The sequence below is a fragment of the Ursus arctos genome, unplaced genomic scaffold, assembly GCF_023065955.2.
Source record: "Ursus arctos isolate Adak ecotype North America unplaced genomic scaffold, UrsArc2.0 scaffold_30, whole genome shotgun sequence".
NCBI classification, from domain to species: Eukaryota; Metazoa; Chordata; class Mammalia; order Carnivora; family Ursidae; genus Ursus; species Ursus arctos.
In genome coordinates this window covers 8,479,249-8,495,992 of record NW_026622986.1, presented here as the reverse complement: position 1 = coordinate 8,495,992, position 16,744 = coordinate 8,479,249, and the positions used below count along the sequence as shown (strand labels likewise).

The 16,744-nt window shown below is 39.6% G+C and overlaps 1 long non-coding RNA gene across 1 annotated transcript in view; it reads right to left on the bottom strand.

The window, feature by feature from the left end:
• LOC113244244 (uncharacterized) overlaps positions 1-15,969 on the bottom strand; it is a 28,169-nt gene extending 12,200 nt beyond the window's left edge. Inside the window, exon 1 of the long non-coding RNA XR_006408159.3 lies at positions 15,851-15,969. This is a non-coding gene — a long non-coding RNA (uncharacterized LOC113244244). The remainder of the gene's footprint in view (positions 1-15,850) is intronic.
• Between the last annotated feature and the right edge of the window lie 775 nt (positions 15,970-16,744).

The following is a 16,744-nucleotide window of genomic DNA, read 5'->3' as shown; positions in this document are numbered from 1 at the left end:
AGAAATTTAAATCCTTTAAAAAAAAAGATAAAAAGGGAATCTGTCATTGTTTAAACATTTCCTCCGTGGTTTAGCATAACTTTCCAAGATTTATATTATAGATTGTGAAACTCCTTTCTCATGGTCAGAAATCTCATCACCCTGCATTCTGTAGACCCATAAAACTATTTACAAGTAACTGGACAAAGAGAAAATAAAAAAGTAACAAAGAAGATGGGTTTGTCTTTATAGACTGCCAGAAGCATTTTCTTTTTTTGGCATTTAGTGGAAAGATTAGTCAATGGCACTATGCACCAGAGCAGTTTTGGTTTGCTGTAAACAGTGTAACCTTGAGACGAAAATAAAAATTGGAGACAGATTTCTCATTGAACAAGATATCAATTAATGTTGTATTATCAAGTCTCTTCTTAATCTAAAGAACAATGTTCCCTGCTTGACCCTTTTAGTTGCTCTGTTTCTGAAATTATAAGTTCCTCACTGTCCACCATTTTTACCCTCATTGGCTACTTCTGTGGGTAATATCCAGAAAATTGGGTGTTTCTCCTGATAACTGGATCAAGATTTCGCTTTTACTCATTTCACATCAAAGCTTTTCTACAAAGTATCTGTTCATTTATTCAACTGCCTAACAAATACTTACATAACATTAGCAAAACTCCCAGCTCTAGTTCATATACTCCAGGGGGAATCCTATCTGCTTTCCAAGGATTTATGTGCTAAATTTTGCCTTGGGAAGATACACATATCGGAAGTTACCATATGTAATATGATTCAATCCAGCAAATATTTATTGAAAGCCCACCATGTGCTAGGCACTGGGAGCACAAAACTCAATAAGATGCAATGGGTCTCCCAGTTCAGTGGGGAAACAGATGTGGTGTAAGCAGGCAGTTCTGCTACCATGGACTCAGACCCGTGACACAAAAATGTACACGTTTCAAAGAGAAGAGAGAGGAACACAGAAGGGAATGATTCATTCTGCCTGGAAGGGTCATAAATGTCTAACTAGAAGGTGTCACCCTCGTGAGACTTGAGGTCTGATCAGGAATTTGCTAACTGGATATGGCAGTGAGTTGGTTATGAGGCAAAAGAAACAAAGCAGGGAGGAAGCATGGTCCACTCAGAGAAGTCAAGTAACTCCTCACATATGGACTATCGCATGCAGATGGACAGCAGAGCAAGGGGACACCAGGCATGGTGGCCAGGGACAGATCACGTAGGGCTGCTGCTCCTTACCAAGGGGTTCATTTTATTGTAGTGTCAGTGTTGTTCACATTGATGGGTTAAGCAAAAGAGTATTGATAAGACAACAAAAAGAGATGTCACCAAGTTGTGAGAGGTGGGGGTGGGAGCAGTTTGGACAGCAGTTGTCTGTTAGGGTTCAGATCATAGCCCCCAGCTTACCAGCTGCATGACCTAGCACAAGGTGCCCAAGCCTTTTATGCCCTTGTCTCCTCATCTGTGAAACTGAAGATCAAATTTATAGAGAGGACACATGGGTTAAAAAAGAAAGTGCTTAGTAAGGGTTCAGCAGGTGGTACCCATTATTAGAAGCCGCATCTTCTTTGTAGCTTTAATATTTAGGGGACCGCAGAGTTTTGTCTCAAAGCAAGTGGGATTCGAGCTGGAGTTCCCACCCACGAAGACGAGCTTCTGAAGCAACAGTTGAAGCCAGGGCTGGTGTTGAGTCTTGGCCTCTTACAGTATCAGCTGGGTTTTGTGAACCCTGTTTCTCCCCATTTCAGAGCTGTGGGAGGTGGTTCTTGAGCATGGCTCCGCAAGATATGGCATCTTCCTTTTGCTGTGCTGGGTCTTCACAATGACCAGAGTCAGGAAATACGGATCCAAGAAAGACCCTAAACAAGTCAGTCACTTTACAGGTGGGGAAACTGAGTCACAGTCTTCAAAGTCTTCTCTTGTGGTCACGACTTCAGCTAATCTCAAGGGAATCTGGTCAGGGGCCTGCTGCCCGAGTTAGTTTTCTTCACAGCATTCCATGCCGGCTGGACCACGGAGGCTTCTTCACCTCAGTGTTTTATTGCTTTCTTCTGGGACATCTCCCACCTGGCCTAGTGAATAAATGCTCTTTGTATGACTCAGAGTTAGAAAAAGACTTTTTTCCCAAGCCAAAGTCCTCCCAAGACACCTGTCTCTTTTAAGGAAAGGAAAAACAAACTTGTTCTTTGCCCAGAATCTTTGGATCCAAAGAATCTCTCTCAAATCCTTCCAATGACCCCTTCAGAAGACTTTCCCTAGCACGGATTGCTTGGATTTTTATCTTTTCCCATCCCCACCACTTCTTACCTCCACTGCTCCCTGTATCCACCCCTCACCCCCAAGGGTTGCCCTTCGAGAGTGTACCCATCTCCAAAGCAAAGCCCTCCACAAGGACGGGTAGGTATGGGGTGTCTTCTCACACACATGTTCCCCATGTATGGCAGGAGGGAAGGATGCTGGGAGGAGAAGGGACGGATCGGTGGCCTTGAGCAACCCCTAGTTTTCACACACATCAACAATGACACTGACTTTTTCCTTCTCCTCCAGAAAGATTGTTGATGATAACACTTCAATATATTACCGGCAAGCCCAGCCCTGGTTTTATTGTCAAGCTGGATTCTGTTTGTACTGGAGCGCATTCCATTCTCAATTTAGTTTGGGACAAACCAGAAAGGGAATGCACCTCAAACATAATAAAATGTGACTCTCAGGAGAAAAGAGACTTAGTTCTAGGCCTCTGGCCAAATTAAACGCATTCTTTGCTACCACCACCTTTAGATTATGCCTGACTCATTAACTGTTTGTTATATTCAGCTTTAAAACGGTAAAAATGGGCAAAGTTGGAAACCCAGCTGTAATCAGGCAGCGTCTTGGTAACTTGCACATTCCCCTTGTTTGGTTGGGAATGATGCAAGCCAAGATCATTACCAAGAACATAGCCTTTTTTGTAAAATGTAAGAGAAATTATTAAATAATAGATAAGCATCATTATCACTAAACATATAAATAGATGTTTGTCTTGCTGTCTGACATTCCATGCACAGAGAACTTGAATTGCATTATGTGGCTAATTCTGTCTGAGAGTGTGGACAGCCTTATTAGGAAGAGGTAGTGCTTTGTTGCGAAGGGTGAAGTCAAAGGAACACAGTTTCTCTCTCTCTCTCTCTCAACCTCTCTCTCTCTCTCTCTCTCTCTCTCTCCAAACCCTTCAGCAGAGAGAACTATGGTAAAGTGAAGAGGACATTAATTAGTGAGCAGCTCCTAGCAGTCCAGCATGACAGTGGAGACGCCACATATTTTGTGGTTCCTGAACCAGGCTTAGGTTTGAAATAACAAATAAAAGCCATGTGAGGTTATTTATTATTATTATTTTTTTTTTTTTTAGCCAGGGCCAGTACTTCCCACAGCTGTGAATTCTTTTTCACAGCTGTCTGCTTAATTTCAATGCTGAGCCCATCTTTGAAGACAGTGCTTTAAGCTTAGAGCAGTATTATGTCACCTCTGAAAAAGATATGTTAGCAAAGAAGACCCTTTTCTGGGCCAGTTGGTCCCCCCAAACCCCAAAAAACCAAAAAACAAAAAACCCTACAAACGTTCTTTTCTAGTTCCCTCATATGTAAGACATACTTTTAAAAACAGTTTTTAGATTTTGAAACAATCACAAACTTACAGAAAAGTTGCAAGTACAGTACGAATAACTTCTTCCCCTAGATTGTTTGAGAGTGAGTTCTTAATCTGATGCCCTATCCCCTCTGAAAAAGGACAAGAACATTCTCCTCCATAACCACGATATAACCATTCAAAGCAGGCAATCAAGTGATACATGACTGCCACCTAATCCTCAGACCCCATGAAAATTTCACCAATTTTTCTAATGTTTTTGACAGCAAAGGGAGTGTGTTCAGAAGCACACATTGCTTTTTGTCATCATATCTCCTTAGTCTTCTTTAGTCTGGAACGTTCTTCAGTCTGAAAGTCTTTGACTTTCATGGCCTTGACACCTTTGAAGATGACAGATCAGGTATTTTATAAAAGATTCCTCAGTCTGGGTTTGTCTGATTTCTCTCATAATTAAATTCAGGTTATGTATATTTGGCAAGAATATCACAGAAGCGATACTGTGTTCCCATCACGGCATCCCATCAGTGGTCCACAGTTTCAATTTGTCCCATTACTGGGGATGTGCACTTTCATCACACAAGGAAAGCAATGTCTGCCAGTCTCCATCCTCTTTGTAGTCAGTAAGTATTTTAAGGGGAGTGACTTTAAAATTAAAGACATATTGTTTTTATGTTTAACAAAGAATTGGCATTTTAACTCAGCCAAGACTTTGGAGACATAAGTTTCAGATCTGGTAGAAAAAGAGCCAAAGTAGCTCTCCCAAAAACAGAGTCCCATTGGAAAGGATGTTAGAATAGTTTTACCAAGAAACTCCTAAAAGTGGTGACAGATAAAATCCTTTGAAGTAAATAATGCAGAGATTTTTGTAGGAGATGGAATCACTGGAAACCTTTTCATCACCTTGTCATTTTAGTTTCTGCCTGGACTTGTGGTAGAAGATGAGAGACTCGCTCTGAGAGTGGAGTGCAACTAGTTTAAATGCATCCTGTTCTTACAACAACAGCCTTCCAGGAGTTAGAAACTAGACTTGAAGAATTTCAGGAGTATGTCTGAAATCAGAAGGCCAAGAAATTGGTGAGTTGCCTGGCTAAGAATGCCATAATGAGCTCTATGTGGGATATCGCTCTACTAGGAAGCAACTAGATATTGGATACAGTGGCGTATTCTAGACATGGGAGCCAGTGGTATCGTCTTTAATGTCCTACCCCACAGAGTATCCTAGATAAAGGTGATGCTAATGTTATTTTCATTTCAGAAATAAGGTCCATAGATGTTGAGTGACTAGCCCTTCAGCCCTAGAGCCAAAGCCAGAGGCCAGCTCTTGGGAAAGGTCATGACTGTGGGAGTCAGGGAGCTAGGAGACCCGCACTCATACCACCACCACTTCCTCTTGAGGGAAGATTTCCTTGTTCTCTCTGAACTTGTTCCCATGTCCATACTTGCTATAGTCCCCTGAGAGCATAATTGCCCACCTTGTTACCTGGTGTGCCATATATAATGGAGCCAAGACCCAAGCTTAGTCATCTCTGTGAATAAGACTGACCCTCAGAAAAATATACTGCATATGACCGATAAAATTTATTAAATATAAGCCATCTTATTTAATAAAATGCCTTTAAAACCCAGAACCATATTCCCCAGAATTTATCTTCTTTTCTTAGCTATTTTTCCATACAAAGATATTTTGATAGGCCTATAATTTCTAAAATTTTCAGGGGTTTCTTTACCTGCTATCTTATAATAAAAGGTAAAATATTGAAACTTTCCTTGTTTTACCAGCCTCATTGGTCTTTAGGAATACTCAGTATCTAATTTTAGGGGTTTCGACTTGGTTCAGATCATTTCCTAAAGATCTTGAACAAATTGGAATAAATAAATAAATAAATTGGAAGAGCTTTGCATATTTTCTTACTTGAAATTATTTCTTCCATCTCCAGACCACTCTATGAATTCTACTCTATAATGTGTATATATGTATATATATATATATATATATATATATATATATATATATATATATATACATATATACACACACATGCTGATATGTATATGAATATATATTTATAATATTCTTTTATTTTATTTTATTTATTTATTTGGCAGAGAGAGAGACAGCCAGCAAGAGAGGGAACACAAGCAGTGGGAGTGGGAGAGGAAGAAGCAGGCTTCCAGCAAAGGAGCCTGATGTGGGGCTCGATCCCACAACGCCAGGATCACGCCCTGAGCCAAAGGCAGATGCTTAACGACTGAGCCACCCAGGCGCCCCAATAATATTCTGGGGAATCTAGAAAAGCACCAACAACATTTGCTAGAAGGAGGTATCATCGCCAAACAACCAAAATTGAGGGGGAGGGGGCACCAAATTTCAAACATCATGTTCCCTTGTCCAATCAGTTCAAGTTTTCCCCCCAGAAAATGTAATTTTAAGCATAACATCAGAAGGATGAAAAACATATGACACCCCCTTTTTCTTTGGAACTGTAGAGATAATTAGGAAGAGGACTGGAACAAGTAAAGAGCAGTGGGGGTCGGGATGAGTAGTCATGAAGAAAGGAAGACACATGGGCTGACAAGTTGAAACAGATCGGACTAGGGATGGCGAGGAGGAGGGGCTGGGCAGGGAGGCGTCTACAGAAACAGAAGTAGGTGCCAGAAAATCAGAGTTGGCGAAGCTGGAGTTGCAAAGAGAATGAGCAGGGACCTTCTCTGGGCAGAATCTAGCTGGACTCCTGGCTGCTCTTCCTGCTGACTTCTATTTATTCTCCCCTAAATTTTGTCCTCTTACACACACACGCACACACACACACACACACACACACACACATTCATCTTAAAGGTTTCCCTTCAAAAATAAAATATTCTGAGCTTAGGGTAAGAAGAGAAATTGACTAAGCAATAAGACCAACTGAACAACAACTTCAAGGGAAACACAAACCAGGAGCCCCTCCAAAGCTGTGCATAATTACCCTGCATAAGTGCCTTCCGTCTGACAGGTACGGAATCGCCAGAGTCACACAACGAAGGCAAGTGGAAGAAACAGGTCATGCTCAACGACTTGCAGCCAAAGGGTGAGCTTGCGTTTTACAAGCTTGGGTGCAGTTATTATTAAAGGTGATCAAGACACTTGAGGAGCTTATAAAATGTTGCTGCTGAGGAAGGAGTTAAATACCCACATGGAAGTAATAAGCAATGATAAACAATAGGGCAGAAGATGGAAAGTTCTACAAATGACCTGATTTCTTCCACAAATGAATGGGAAAAATAATAGGAGGAATTGTTATAAGTTAAAGAGTCCTAAGAGAGCTCTCATCCAAATATAATATGTGAATTTGGTTTGGGTCCTGATTCTAATCAATCACTCAATCCATCCAATTATAGAAAGACAATTTTGAGCCAGTCAGGGACATTTGAACATGAGGTTAGTTATTAGATAATATTAAGAAGGAATTATTGTTAATTTTATTAGGTATGATAACAGAATTACGTGTGTATACACAAACACACACACACGCATACACACAAGCATGGCCCTTACTGTTAGAGATACATACTGAAGAATTAGAGCCAAAATTATGCCTGGAATTTGCTTTAAAATACTCTAACAGCAACCAAAGAAGATGGAGAGGACAATAGGTATAACAGGATTGGGGGAAATATTAATAACTATTGAACCGGAATGATAGGTACAAAAAAGTTCATTATAGTTTCTCTCTACCTCTGTGTGTTTTTGAAATTTGACTTTAAAATTATTTAACAGATACTGATACTGATACTGATCCCAGGCAGACTAAATAAATTAGTACTCTGGTTGAGGAAGGAAGAGAAAGCCCTTGGAGTCAGTATTTTTTACCCACCATCCCCACCCCAAGTGATTCTAATATTGCAGCCAAGATTGAAAACCACTTGATTATTAGGCATTGTTTTTAATTCTACCAGAATGTTTAATCAATGACACATATGGTGTCCATACATCTTATTTTGGGCTTTTAAAAAAACTGCTTGAATAAAGCAGCCCATAGAATTTTCCCCCTCCTTCATCATATATATTTTTTTAATTAAACTTGTTATTTTGAGATAATTTTAGAGTCACACACAATTGTAAGAAATAATAGAGACATCCCCTATACTTTTTACCAGTTTCCTCCAATGATAACATCTTGCAAAACTATGGTACAATATCATAATGGGGATATTGACATTGATACAATCAAGATACAAAACATTTCCATCACTACATGAAAACTTCATGCCGTTCCTCTTATAGCCACACCCACTGCTCTCACATTCCCACCCCTTCATTAACCTCAAGCAACCACTAATCTGTTCTTCATCTGTACAATTTGCTCATTTCAGGAATGCTACGTACATGGAATCATAAAGCATGTAGCCCCCCCCTTTTTTTTAGAGAGAGCATGCATGCACAAGTGGTGGTGGGGGGAGGGGCAGAGGAAGACAGAGAGGGAGAATCCTAAGCAGGCTCCACGCCCAGAGCGGACCCAGACTCCAGGGCTCAATCTCACAACCCCGAGATCATGACCAGAGCCCAAATCAAGAGCCGGATGCTCAACTGACTGAGCCACCCAGGCGCCCCAAGCACGTAACGCATTCTGATCGGCTTTTTTCCCCACACAATGTAATTCTCTGGAAATTCATCGAGGTTAGGGCATGTATCACCAATTTTTAGTGCTGAATAGTATTCCACAGTGTGGCTGTACCAGTTTGTTTAACCTTCATCTGTTGAAGGACTGCTGGACAGTTTCTGGGTTTTGGCTATTAGAAGTAAAGCTGCGATAACCATCTGTGTACAGGTTTTTGTGCGTAGACTTGTTTGATTTCTCCAGAATAAACGTCCAGGAGTATAACAGCTAGATAAATGGTACTTACATGTTTAGTTTAAAACAAAAACAAAAACTGAAACTGTTTTCCAGAGTAGCTATACCATTTTACATTCCCATCAGGAATATATTTGTGATCCACTTTTTCACATCCTCACCAGCATTTGGTGGTGTCACTATTTTTTTATTTTTATCATTTTGGTAGATGTGTAGTGAGATCTCACTGCAGTCTCATCGCATTTCTCTGATGGCTAATGCTGTGGAACATCTTTTTTTGTGCTGATTTGCCATCTGTATTTACACTCCAGTGAAACGTCTTTTCATATATTTTGCTTATTTTCTAGATGGATTGTTTGTTTTATGCTGTTCATTTTACTAGACCTTTGTTGGATATTTGGTTTGCAAATATTTTCTCTAAGTCCGTAGCTTGTATTTTCATCCTCATGACAGGCTGTCTCAAAGAGCAGAAGGTTTTAATTTTGAGGAAGGCCAATATATCAATTTTTCCTTCTGCGGATCAAGCTTTGGGTTGTTAAGTCTAAGAAAACTTTGCCTAGCCCTAAGTCCCAAAGATTTCTCCCATGTTTTGAAAAAGGTTTAGGAACTTATTTTAAATTCCCATGGTTTGAAAAAATTATAGTTGTATGTTTTACACTTAAGTCCATTATTCTTTTGGAGTTGACTTTTGTGTAAGACGTAATTAGGCGGACGTTCAGCCTTTTGTTTTTGGATACCCAACTACTCAGCGCCATTCGTTGAGAAGGCCAGTTTTCCCCACTGAACTGCTTTTGCACCTTTGTAAAAAAAATTATATTTGTATGAGCCTATTTCTGGGTACTCTAACATTGATCCATGTGTTTTTCTCTCCGCCAATATCACACAGTCTTCATCTTTCTGTTTCTACATGGTAAGTCTTGAAACCAAGTAGATTGATTCCTTCTGCTGTATTCTTTTTTTTCAAAATTATTTTAGTTCATCTGTTTTCTTCGCCTTTCCATATAAATTTTAGAATAATCTTTTCTATAGCTACAAAAAAAAATCATGTTAGAAAACTAACAGAATTAACATTTTTACTGTGTTGAGTCGCCAAACTCAATATAGGATGTATCTCCATTTAATTAGATCTGTGATTTACTTTATCAGCAAGTTATAGTTTTCAGCATGCATAGCCCATATGTATTTTAAATGTACTTTAAATATATACCTAAGTATTTTGCTTTTTTGAGCAATTGTAAATGATATTGTGGTTTTTTTTTTTTAAGATTTTATTTATTTATTTATTCGACAGAGATAGAGACAGCCAGCGAGAGAGGGAACACAAGCAGGGGGAGTGGGAGAGGAAGAAGCAGGCTCATAGCGGAGGAGCCTGATGTGGGGCTCGATCCCATAACGCCGGGATCACGCCCTGAGCCGAAGGCAGACGCTTAACCGCTGTGCCACCCAGGCGCCCCATGATATTGTGTTTTTAATATCAATGTTTATGAATTCATTGCTAGTATATTGAAACAATTTTTTTAATGTTTTTCTTGTATCCTTCGGTCTTGCTGAACTCATTTATTAGTTCTAGGCATCTTCGTGTAGATTTTTGGTCTTTTCTGCGTAGACAATCATGTCATCTGGAATAGAGGCAGGGTTTTGTCTTTGCTTTGTTTTTCAACTATATAACTTATGCTTTCTTTTCTTGTTTTATTGCACTGACTAGAATGTCCAGCAATATACTGAATAAAAGTGATAAGAGTGGACATCCTTGCCTGGTTCTCAAACTTAGAGGGAAAACATTCAGTCTTTCCTCATTAATATAATGGCATCTGTAGGTTTTTTACAGATGTTCTATCAAGTTCAGGAAGTTCTCTATTTATATTTTTCTGAGCATTTTATCATGAATGGGTGTTGAATTTTGCCAAATATGTTTCCTGTATCAATTAATATAATCATGTGATTTTTATTCTTCACACTGTTAATATGGTACATTACATTGATTGATTTTTTTTTTAAAGATTTTATTTATTTGACACAGAGAGACACAGCGAGAGAGGGAACACAAGCAGGGGGGAGTGGGAGAGGGAGAAGCAGCCTTCCCGCTGAGCAGGGAGCCCGATGCGGGACTCGATCCCAGGCCCCTGGGATCATGACCTGAGCCGAAGGCGGATGCTTAACGACTGTGCCACCCAGGCGTCCCTCACTGCTTGATTTTTGAATATTGAACCAGCTTTACATCACTGGAATAAACCCCACCTGGTCATGTTGAATAATTCTTTGTATATATTGCGGAATTCTATTTGCTAATATGTGTTAAGGTTTTTTGCATTTATATTCATGAGGAATATTTGTCTGTGGATTTCTTGTAATGTCTTTTGTTTTGTATCAGGATAATATTAGCTTCATAAAATGCATTAGGAATGTTATTTTCTATTTTCTGAAAGCGATTTCATAGAATTGGTGTTAATTCTTCTTTAAACATTTGGTCTAATTCTTAAGGGAAATTATCAAAGCCTGGAGGTATTTTTTTAAGAAGTTTTTATTTAAAATTCAATTTCCTTAATAGTATAGGGCTTTTCAAATCATCTATTTTATATTGGGTAAATTGTGATAGCTTGTGTTTTTCAGGAAATTGACCCATTTAATCTAAGTCGTTAATTTTATGTACATAGACTTGTTCATAGTTTTCTCTTATTTTTATTGTTTTGATTTCTGAGGGGTCTGGAGTGATAACCTCTGTTTTAGTCCTGATATTATTAATTTGTGTCTTCTCTCCTCTTTTTTTCAAGGTTCTTAACATTGAAGCTTAGATTATGATTTGAGATATTTCCTATTTTTAAGGTAAACATTTGGTGCACTGTTTTAACCATATACATATTTTGATATATTTTATTTTCATCTCTATTCAGTTTGATGTATTTTTTTTTTATTTCCCTCGAGACTCTCTCTTTAACCCATGCAATATTTTAAAATGTATTGTTTAGATCCTAAGTGTTTGGAGATTTTTCTGTTATCTTTCTGTTATTGCTTTCTTGCTCGGTTCCATTGTGTTTGGAAGACATTCCACGTGACTTCAAATCTCTTAAATTTGTTTTGTGACCCAGGATATAGTCTATCCTTGTATATGTTCCTTGGGCACTTGAGAGAATGTGTATTATACTGTTGCCGAGTGGAATACTCTATAATTGTTGATTAGACCCTGTCAGTTGACACTGCTGAGTTCTCTACTCTTGCTGATTTTTCTGTCTGGTTGTTCAATCCATTGTTGACAGCAGGGTGTTGAAGATTCCGACTATAATTGTAAATTTGTCTCTTCTTATTTCAGTTCCATCAGTTTTGCTCACGTATTCTGTAGCTCTGTTTCTTTTAGCATACACATTTAGGATTGCTGTGTCTTCTTTGTGCATTGATCCTTTTATCATTATATAATTTTCTTTGTTCTGAAGTCTGCTTTATCTAATATTAATATAGTCACTCCTGCCTTCTCTTTATCAATGTTTACATGATATATCTTTTTTTATCCTTTTACTTTAAACTTGCCTATATCACCATATTTTATTATACTATATATTATTAAGTGAGCTTCGTATAGATAAAATATAGTTGGATAATTTTTTAAATGTACTTTTATTTGTTATATTCAATCCATTGATATTTAATGTAATTATTGATACATAAAAAGTAAATCTGCCATTTAAGTTTTTGTTTTTTGTTTGTTTCCTCTGTTTTTCTTTTATTTTCTTTTTCCTTTCTTCCTACTGGTTACTTGAATGTTTATTAGAATTTCATATTGGTTTTGATATATGTATAACATGATAGAATCATATTTATTATTCATATATATGATATATAAATATATATGAAATATTAAAATACTAAATTTATATGAAATATATATGATATAAATTATTACAGTCTACTGATGTCATCATTTTCCCAGTTTTAGTGAAATGTAAAAACCCTTTTTCCCTTTAGGCCTATTATCCTCTCTGTTTATAATTATTTTAAATATTCACTGTATGTCCATTCAGAATCACATCAGCCAATGTTATAATTTTTGCTTCAGCCATAACGCAGAATTTAGAAAACTCAAGAGGAGAAGTCAATTGTATTTACCCATATTTTTGCTTACCATGTTCTTTGTTCTTTCCTCATGTACCAAGAGTCTTGCTTTTATCATTTCCTTTCTGTTAGACGACTTCCTGCGGCTGTTCTTTTAGGAATAGTTCTACTGATGATGAATTAATTCTCTTAATTTTCCTTTGTCTGAAAATATATTGATTTCTCCTTAATTCTTGAAGGATACTTCTGCTAGATTTGGGATTCTAGGTTGACAATTTTTTTCTTTCAGCATTTGAAAAATGGGCCATTTACTTCTGGCCTCAATGGTTTCTTGTAAGAAATCCACAGTCATTAAAATAGTTTTCCCCTGCAGGTAAGATGTTGTTTCTTTCTCACAGTTTTCAAGAGTTTCTCATTGTCCTTAGTTTTCATAAGTTTAAATATGATGTGTCTTGTAGATTTCCTCGGGTTTCTCCTGTTTGGATTTGCTCATCTTAAATTGTTAAGTCTGTATCCCATGCCAGATTCAGGACACTTCAGTCGCTAGTTCTTCATTTTTTCTTGTTTTCTCTCTGTTGTTCAGATTGCATAGTTTCTTTTCTTTTTTTTTTAAGATTTGTTTATTTTAGAGAGAGAGAGAACAAGCAGGAAGGGCAGTGAGAGAAGGAGAAAATCTCAAGCAGACTCCATGATGAGCACGGAGCCTGATGCAGGGCTCCATCTCATCACCCAGAGATCATGACCTGAGCTGAAACCAAGAATCAAATGCTTACCCGACTGTGCCACCCAAGCGCCCCAGATTGCATAGTTTCTAATCTCTCTCTTCACTGAAACTCTTCTCTTTCCCTTCCATTCTGCTCTTAAGACCATCCATTGACTTTTAAAATTTTGCTTCTCGTATTTTCTACAAAATTTTCCATTTGGTTTTTCTTTCTTTCTTTCTTTTTTTAAAAAAGATTTTATTTATCCATTTGACAGAGAGAGAGGCAGCCTTTGAGAGAGGGAACACAAGCAGGGGGTGTGGGAGAGGAAGAAGCAGGCTCCCAGCAGAGCAGGGAGCCCGATGCGGGGCTCGATCCCAGGACTCTGGGATCATGCCCTGAGCTGAAGGCAGACGCTTAACGACTGAACAACCCAGGCACCCCTTGGTTTTTCTTTCTATCTTCGATTTCTTTGCTGAGATGTTCTATTTCTTTGCTAGACTTTCTATTTTTTTTTTTATTTGCTTCAAGTGTGTTTGCAATTACTTACCGAAACACTTTTATGATGACTTCTTTAAAAATCTTTGTTAGATAATTTGAACATCTCTTGTTTATCTTGGTGCTGATATCTGTTGATTGTCTTTTCTCATTCAGTTTGCAATCTTCCTAGTTCTTGATATGAGAAGTAATGTTCTATTGAAACCTGGATTTGGGGCCTATTTTGTTATGAACCTTATTTAACCCTTCTGTGTTTGCTGACTTTTTCTGACATGCCCCTGGCAAGAGAAGGGGTGAATGCTGCCTTGTTATGGCCAGTTGGGAGCCGAAGTCCAGGTTCCCCACTTGGTCTCTGTTGACAGTGGACGGCAGGTACTTCTCACTACTACTGGGTGCGTGTAGGGGTTCTGGTTCCCCCCCAGGCCTCCACTGATACCTCCTTGATTGGGAGATGTAGGAATCTTTCATTTCTTCTCCCCATGTGGCCTCCACTGATGCCATGGCTTCATTACCCCTGAGCAGTAGTAGCAGGGCTAACACTCCGTTAAGTCTCCTCTGACATCTCCTCAGTGGGGGGGGGGGGGGGGGGCACGGCACCACATTATTATTGGGTAGGGGGTGAGGAGGAAAAATCCAGGCTCCTCAGTCAGACTTTGCTGGCATAGGTATAAGTGGGGTCACAGTCTTTTCTGTGGGTTTGGCTCTATTTGAGTGATTATTGTCTTAAAGTTTCCTGTCTTCCGAGGTTGCCCATTTCTCGGTCCTTTGGCTGGAGAGAGCAGGCTCTGTCGTGGCTTACTTTTGTTTGTGCCTGTTGTCATTTTCAGATTGCCAGATTCTTCAGCTCCAAGTCTTGGAAATATGCAACAGCAGACAACCTACAAACTTACTGCTGTACTATTCTTTGGGTCTCAAAGTCTCCAGCCTGTCTGCCTTCTTTCCACCTTTCAGGTTCTTCTTTTATATGTTTTATATGTTACGTCCAGACTTTTTAGTTGTACTTAATGGGAGGAATAGGAAACATATGGCTTCTCTAACTTCCCAGCAGCTTATAATATTTTAATACCATATATGATACTTAGAAAAGATGTGTGTAAGGATGCGTGTGTATTACAAAGCATAATAGCATGAACACTAAATCTTTTAAATGTTAAATATATAATAGCGAATTGGACTTTTTCCTAGCGAAAAATGAAAACCACACTACTCATTCCCAAACTAGCTCCCTTTGGCTGACAATCTGTTAGGCATTTTTGTGCTCTGAAATGTCCTTTGATTCTCAGAACCTGCTGAGGATAGACTCTTGGCCTCATGACCTAGTTAGCATAGCTCTGTTGTTGCTGTTGTTGTTGTTATTTAAAAACCACCTTTCCTCTGTTCTGAAGTTTCCTGCCTCCCAGCCCCATGTCAACATGGAGAGTGACACAGCCTTGCAGCTGGGAAGCCTGTGAAGCTGATGACTCAGGGTGACTAAAATAAACACACTTCATAGCTGAGGACTCTCCAGTCCCAGGCTACTCTGACCCACTCTCCACTCCGTCCTGTGCCTTCTTCGTGTTTGTCCTTCTCCTAGATCCTTTCTTATTCTCCAGTGTAGCATGGTGTAGCTATCAGTCCATTTGCGTCCTGTATTAATGAACGTCAGTTATGAAGGAGAAGCGTGCCAACAGCTGTTCGTTCAGAAAGAACCAGAGCAGGCACACAAGGAAGGGATTATACAAAACAAGGGGACCCTGACCGGGAGACAGGATCTCATAATTAATTGAAGATTACTTGGGAGGGCTCCAGGTTGGCCACCACACGCTCCCTCTTCTCCAGGGAGAGGTTTGATAGCACATGGATTTTCCCTTCGCTTCTCTTCTAGACTCTTTTTCTTTCTCCTGGCAGCGCTCACCAAGCTTCAGGAAGTGATGGGGTACAGGAAGTGGACCTCATGCTATTATTGAACAGATGAGAGTCCCTGAGATCCCGAGAGCACCACATGGAGCCCCTCCCTCCCTGACAAGCCGTGTGCGCCTCCAAGCACCCCAGCGTACCGGAAGGCTAAGCAGCAGGGGCTGTGTGTTCTGTCTACAATACACTGTTTGGGTTGATTCTGGGAAAAGATCTAACCAGTCTTACCAAGAACAAAGGGTTGCAGCTGTAATATTTTACCTTCCGAGAAACACAGCAGCTGGATCTTGCCTGTGAGGCTCTGTTTCTGCTCCCCGCTTCTGTTTCTCCGGCATGGGAGCTGGGATTGTGGTCAGAGGAACCCAGTGTTGGTGCAGTGCCCTTCTGTAGAGCCATGTGATCTTGGACTAATCACTTTTGGCTTTGAGCCTCAGTTTTCTTGTGGCTAAAAAAAGGACAATGGGTTAAGGAGACTTATTCTACAATCGACTATTTCTTACTTGATATAAAGGCATCATCTATAATTTTGTTGGGTGTAATCATGGCAACATGAAAATAATATCATTAGCTTGGATTTGCTCTAGAATACTCCTGTGAAAAAGAGAAGGAAGGGAGGTAGAGGACAAATGCCACAGGACTGGCAGAATGTGGATAATTGTTGAAGGAGAGTGTGGGGCTTGGGACGGTTACAGTCGGCTGTCTACTTTTGTGTTTGAAATTGTCCATAAGGAAAAATTTAAAGAGTAATACCCAGCTTACATTCCAATAAGATCAACAAGGTAATGGATAGAAGCATCCTTTGGAAACAGTGTCTTACAGTAGAAGAAGTGGTCTCTACCCCGTGCTCTCACGGTGGGAATAACTGTGTGAGGGTGCACCTCTCTCACCGACGGAGTCTGGCTGTAAGAGCTGTAACATGGCAGGACAGCAAACCCATGGAGGATTCGTCCTCACCGCCCCTGTCACCTGCTGTCCACGTAAAGGAAGATCAAAAGCATCCTGTGGGCCGGAAGGTGGAGGGGTGTGTCCGCTGCAACTTGGTGTTCACTGCCTCTCACTCTTTTCCCTCTTTGGTGTGTTTCCTGCTACAAGTTCATTGCTGCCCGTCATTTCCTCTTAGATCTTTGCCTCCTCTGCTCGGGGGAGGTTTTTCCC